Here is a 7428-nt window from a genome sequence, read left to right as displayed (position 1 = left end):
CTCGACATTTTGTACTTTTTAACAAATTTTGCAAAATTATCAACGTTATTATTCACGAATATGTTTCAAAACGTGTGACCGATTACACAATTTAAGCTGTATATATTTTTATTCGTTTTTCCATGACAAAATTTTGATTAATTCATTAACCTTTAAAGGTATTTTACTTGTAATTTTCTATTCTGCTACATGTACTTTAAGGTATCGTATGTTCAGGATTTTAAAAGTTCGAATCCTGGACAAGCAAGTAAATAATTTGAGATATCAACGTGGCTTTCGCAATATGTTACACATCCTGCATACATTAACCGTTTACATGACTATAAAACAGAGTGTTCTTCTCTGTCCATCACAAGTTACCATAGGAGCAGACTAATCAATTGAAAAAGTAAGTGAACAGTATTATTATAGAATTACCCAAAAATAATAAAGGTGCGGTATAAACAGTTGTAAGTGTGGTGAATTCAACTATAATCGTAATTATAGACTTTTAAAGTTATAATGTAAGAAAGTATATTTTATTGATACTATCTTACTTTTAAGATTCGCGGTTTGTATAATTGACATAACATAAAAAAAAAACTTCTTTTAAGTTGTTCAGGCATGAAATAATAATGTAGCAGCAACGTTATGGTCGTTTACGTTGAGGGACGGTTGTTAAATTTTATTGTTAATCCTCCAGAGAAGCTTACGGAGTACATTAATACTGACACAACCCCGTTTAAAACAAACATTGTGATTGGTCCGTTTGATTTAACATGATTAAGTTTAAGCAAATCCTGTAGAGCAAATGTATAACTATTTTTTTTATAACAAATTAATAACAAATTCCAATGTTGAGGACGTTGTTTTGTCATCATTTTATACGATTAGATTAAAGCTGAACAGTAGCACAAGCCGGCGATTCAATCTTAAATATCCGAATTCTTACATACCTAAGGGAACTTTGAAACGCCCCAATGTTTTGAGCTACAAATTAAAAATATTTGACACTTCATCACATGTTTTAAATTGTTTTAAATATACATGTAGTCTGGGATTCATTTTGTTTTGGTTTTATCGACTTAATTCATCTTTGAATTGTATTGTTGATACCCTTTTCACTGAATGATAAAACAATTTTACTTTTTGCAGATACGCTAACAACCAGCAAATTACAATGATAACGACTCATACCTGTATGCGTGTCTTATTATTGTTGATGTGTGGAACAAGTGTTGGTAAGATTTTACGTTAATGTTAAAAAGTGTATTTTTGCATTGTTTTTTACACTGTCTGAACTTCATAAGATTGTTCAGACTTGTTTTCCAAATTTCGTTTTATTTTACTATAAATGTGTGTTTATTTAAGATCTCCTGGTGATAAAACAATGAAACATAATTTTACAATGTCAATTCAAGGCTAATTTGAAAATTAAGTTACAAATATATAACCTAATTATGACCTTTCCTGCAGTTTACTTCCTTTATTACCGGGAATCTTTATAATACAATGTTATCACCGTATTAATGAACACTGGCTATACATATATTATGATAATGAAAATTGTGTTTTGGTATAATTAAGAATTCACAAATCGGTAATAAATTCTTTACACAAATCAAGCCTTAAAATTCAGTTCAATTGTACACAATTGTTGTGTATAGAATTGTTATGTCTCATGGCTTACTACATTAGGAAAGTTAAAGAATGTAAAGCCCGTGGATTAACGTCTCCTTTTTAAAGCAGCATCTATGATAAATTGTTTTGTTTCTGGTTTTGTGAAAATACCCAAATGTCACCTTGTGAACTTTTTATTCTGTGTTATTGAATGCATTTAAGTCAGGTTTAGGTATTTACCACCTATCAGCCACCCACATTTTAAGGGGATTGTTTATTCTTATATACCTATATGGAGTTATTTTCTTTCAGAACTTCAGGTCATTCTTTTTCAGAATAATCCCGGACGATACCATGTTTCAATGGTTTATGCTCCAAGGCATAAAATAATGACCTGTGTAAGGTCATTTTTGTCCTTGACTAACATGCAATCTATGATTTACTTCAAAATTTTATTCGTCTAATAGTTTTTTGGTGCCGATTTGGATATTTATTTTCTTAAGTTCAACCGACGATAGATGTAAAAGAAACCGTCATTGTAGACCCGCAATTTAATTTTAGAAACAAATAACGTGAAGTTTTGTTGATTTATCGCTATAATAAAGAAACAATATCATATAGGTCAGATGAATTTTAATGAAGACTTTCATAAAATAAATCCAGATTTAACATATTCGTGTGTAAGATTTTGAAAATCTTATTGAGTCAAACTGAATAGGTTGATTGCTTAACGTCCAGTGGCAAATATTTCATGCATGTTCAGAACGATGCACATCCAATTGGAAATCATACTGTGACCTACATGTATTTATATTCGTCTTCGTGTCAATTCTTAACTTTTTAAAATTTATGTATACCTTTTACTCTATCAAATGATCAACTAATAAAATAATCTTATATTCTCTTGAATAACACGAAAGGGTCGGTGCGGAGGGTATAACATTTTATCCTGATTATCTTTTAATAAAATGTATTGCTGTTCGAAAGACAATCTTTCTGAATTTTTCTTCGATTCAAGTAAAATGGTTAAATAAATAACAACTTTTCCGCGATAGACATAACATAACAAAACGAGAAAAAAAAACACATACCCCTCCCCATTTTCCATAAGCTAAGTGATACAATAAATAACTTACAATGTGTCTTGTTTTGTCATACACCGTTATCGGATGGTAACAATTGTGTCTTTTTTCATGCAGTTACAGTACAATTTTTATTGTGTATGGATAACAATTTTTAAAAGGTTTATATCTAAATTATTTAGTGTGTTTTATTTCACATTTTAAATGAGCCGCTGGGCGTATTAAACCTGAACGCATTAGAAAGGGATATCCCACTTTAGTGTTGTCGGTAAAAAAGGATACTTAATTTTACAAATCTTTATAAAATTAATATTTTTTGATATATATATTGATGATGTTATAGATAATGCATATTTTAAGGTTTTTCTTGTCGTAGAACACACTGAGGGGTGACAGGATTGATCAAATGAAAGACCAACCGGAGTTCTACGACAAGAAAAACCTTAAAATATGCATTATCTATAACATCATCAATGACTGAATCGCAATAACTTTCAAATAATGGCTTATTGAGTATAATTTATATTTAAAATTATAAATGGATAACAACTTATTGTTGCATATTTGAACCACCTACTAATTTTCAAAATATGTGTTGATACGTGTACGTTTAAATGCCGATCTTGAACGGTTAATACGAAGGAGAATTTGTTTTAATCAAATAGCTAGCGCTATGCGGAAGACATTAGTTTGAATATCACCCTATATCTAATATAGTATATTTTTTCATGATATCGATAAGGGTTGTTGAATCATTAAAACGCAATTAAGATCCAATTTTTTTTTCTTAAACTGTAATTCATTAGTATATAATATATAATGGAACAAGTGGCCCTAAGCAAGTACAAAACATAGCTGACTGTTGAATAAATTGTGCTAGAGATAACGTTATGAATTTTTATTCTGAAGTACTGCATGATTTGCTATGGTTATGTGTATTATATATATTTGAAAATCCATTTAAATCTATTTACAGCTGCCTTCACTGCGACACTATCATCAGGTATTCATACTGGTAGTCCAGTTTATCCCATAGTCAAATACAACGTAATAAAAGATCTAACTCCAACTGGTTACAATCCCGATACGGGTATTTTTACTGTTCCGAATATACCAGGGGCTGCTGGTAAATACTTGGTGTCTGTTACTATGATGACAGGCACTGGTGTAGGTCACGTTAGGATTGTGAAGAATGCAGTTCCTGCTTATGTGTGGCTATATACTAGTAACGGATATGATATGGCGACCCAAACTGTCTCCATTGATCTAATAGTGGGAGATCAGGTTTGTGTACAACCGTACCAAAAATCTATTGCTCTCTTTGATGTTTTCAACACTTTCACTATAGTTAAATTGATGCCACAGTAAGGCTATGAGATGAACGTTTGGACTCGAAACATCAGCAGTGAATGCTATTAAATGAAATGTAAATTTCTGTTTTTTGTTCGATTTTTTTCTAAACGAGGAGTAATACTACTAATAAGTTAATAAAGATATTCGATGTGTTTTTATATGTTTTATATACCTTATATCCAAAATAAAGATTATATTCGACGTATATAATAAAATATGTGAAATCGGTCAACGCAAGCAAAGATTATATTCGACATATAAAATAAGGTATGTTGAATATATCACTGAAAGCAACCGAATCACACTTATATATTATGTACATTAAGGCTATGACAGAAAAAAGAGGTCATGCAAGACATTCGTATATCACATCTTAGGTATACTGAATAAATACTGACTGCTCAGCATTTAAAGAGATATTTCGATCACTAAGTAATGTCATCTATACAAGGTGAAATTACTAAGCAGACGACTACACGGATTGCATATCTAAGAAAGCGAAATCATACCGCTATTAAATTTTAACACCCGTATATTGTATCGGTTTGTTTGTTATATCCATTTTAGTGGTTCGTTCTTCCTCATGACTTATTGGAGGTGTTTGTTGTACATGTTGTATGATACCCTGTTTATGAAGATAGTGTACTGTGAACATACATCATACCTTATTGTCATTCGACATTTTTTTCTCAAGGAAAATTCAACCGATGTTCTCGTTCTAACACTGTAACTAAGAAGACTTATTTGTGTTTGACATATCAATTAAGATATGACGAATGGGTAAACAGAAGCAAAAGAATCACACATCTTATATATTTAAACATTTTGAAATTTGATTGGTAAAAAATAGTCATAATAAGTCATGGCTATAAGAAAAAAAACGATGTCATGCAAGCCCCTCGTCCATCAACCCAGTGGTGTAAATAGTTATCAAAGGTATCAGGATTATAATTAGTACGCCAGACACGCGTTTCGTCTACATAAGACTCATCAGTGACGCTCAAATCAAAATATTTGTTAAACCAAACAAGTACAAAATTGAAGAGCATTGAGGATCTAAAATCCCAAAAATGTGTGACAAATACGGCTAAGGTAATCTATGCCTGGGATAAAAAAAATCCTTCATTTTTTTTTACAAATGTATGATTCAACAAGGTTAACACAGGTCGACAAGGAATTTCAGAACAGGTGATATAACACCCTTTTGCATGCATACTTCTTCAAAGGTCAATTGATTGATTGATAGGTATCATCACCACATTAACAACATTGGTTTTTGTTTTGTCGCGGTCAGTTTTTATTAATTGAGGAGTAAACGTTTAATCTCTGTGTTGACAGGAAAGTAATACAGTAATTCGAGTACTTAGATATAAACCACGGGCCCTTCTACTATGCTGAATTCATTATTTTTGTAGTTGTGATGGTTTGAAATAACTATCATTGGAAACGCTCACGGATATATTTTCCACTCTGTTTAGTATCTTTAACATTTGTATCCACCTGATGAGTTAATCATTTTCAACGATCTTTAAAGAGCATTCATATATTGTATTGGTACACCAGGTTTAAAGGAGATTTGAGATCCCGGTATCATGTTTAACCCTGCAACATTATGTGTGTATGTGCCTGTTCCAAGCCTGTAATGGGGTTTGTTCATTGTTGAAGGCCGTATGGTAGTTTCTGTATAATTGGGTCTCTTGTGGACAGTTGTCTCATTGGCAATCATATCAGAACATGAAACATTTGTTATATTCGTAAAATAATTCAGGCTGTATATATTCGCGAAAATGAAATTAAATCATTTACAGTTAAAGATATTTTACGTATATCGATTGATACATTATGCCCGTGTGTCACTTACGCTCCATCAGTGTTATAAGGAGGAAAGACTCAAAATGATTCTCCATAAATGATTTAATTAGTTGCCTGTCTGCCTAGGGATCAAGGAAGTGACCAGAACATGTTAGTCTCTGATTTTGATGAAATCTTGCACAAACCCTCTTAATAACAAGTTATAAAGACAAAAAAATACTTTACTAACCAATTGAATATGGTTGCTATTGAATCAGAGCCGTATGATTTTACAAAGCAACGAGATTAGCATAAAACTCAGTTTTCACTATTTCAGTCTCCTGACAACTTATGTTCATATAAAGTGCAGTATTTCTCCATTGTACTGCAACTTTTTCAACTATCAATTGAAATATTCTTGAAGAACAGCTATTTAATTGCAATTATGTATCATTCTAGCAATTTTGAGGTACAGAAGGGTATCCATGGACCGTAAGATCCAAACAAGTAAAAAAAGACCAGAAATCAGGTTCAAATATTTTCAATTACCAGAACATCACAAACATGGTGTCACTAAATATGGAACAAGTAGTATTCATACTATCATTCTTTTATAAAAAACTGGGTTACCGTGGTTTTTTTTTCATATATTAATTTACCATAGCAATAAAGTTTACCTAGTAGCAAGAAAGCTAAAAAAAAGAAATTGTAACAAATGTATTCAATATTTTAGTCTAAACGCATATACATGGAATAACAATGATTCATTTAAGCTAGTCACATTCAAGTGTTGTCAATTGTTACATTTTTGGTGCCTAGAGAGTAATACATAGCAACCCAAAAATGTGCTTAGCAACGACTATAGACAAAGAGAAGTTTGTTTTTTTTAAATAAAACATATTCTCTAGTGCAAACAATGACAATTAAGTGGTTAGATATCAATTATTTCTAAATTAAGAAAATAATGATACGATATCAACATTCATCAGCAAAAACTTAAACCCCTCTAGTGCATGTAGTAACGAAATAGATTATATCCGTGCCAATAATTAAAAAAAAAGATAATAAAAATATACCATCAACATGTATTTTTTTAACTGAAGAGCTATTTTGATGAAAATCTAAGAAAACAAACATTAAAATAGCGAGATGGGTTCTTATCACCGCTATCACCCCATACTTATAACTGACAAACAGTTGTATACAACTAATATAGGGGGATATTTTCAAAACTTTTCAGTTTTGGATTGAGCTTTTTTCTTATACTAGATATATATTTGTTTGAGACCTACATTACCTATCATAGTATCTGACACTGTCATGCTTAAAAGAATTCATAACAACCCTTTTTTTCTCTTCAAACATCCCTACATTCTCCTTAGTAAAAGTAAATTATGTATGTTTCACCTCCTTTTTATCAACGGTATAGGTAATTCTAAGAATGTTCATACAAATATCATTTCAAATTTGATCCTTTTTAAATTTTGATGCATTTTTGCTATATTCCCTATCAACCAAATTTTCTTCCTAGCAACTACCGGGTAATGAAATAGTTTGTATGATATACAATCCGTTAATCTATTATATGTTATTAACAATGACA

General features: G+C 31.0%; 1 long non-coding RNA gene across 1 annotated transcript; it reads left to right on the top strand.

Moving 5' to 3' along the window:
* Positions 1–362: 362 nt before the first annotated feature.
* LOC134693521 (uncharacterized) lies at positions 363–3745 on the top strand. Its single transcript, XR_010102415.1, has 3 exons — positions 363–388; positions 1135–1220; positions 3658–3745. It is a non-coding gene; the product is annotated as an uncharacterized LOC134693521 (long non-coding RNA).
* Positions 3746–7428: the final 3683 nt, after the last annotated feature.

Source organism: Mytilus trossulus, chromosome 12 (assembly GCF_036588685.1).
Source record: "Mytilus trossulus isolate FHL-02 chromosome 12, PNRI_Mtr1.1.1.hap1, whole genome shotgun sequence".
NCBI classification, from domain to species: domain Eukaryota; kingdom Metazoa; phylum Mollusca; class Bivalvia; order Mytilida; family Mytilidae; genus Mytilus; species Mytilus trossulus.
This window is presented reverse-complemented; position numbering and strand designations above follow the sequence as displayed.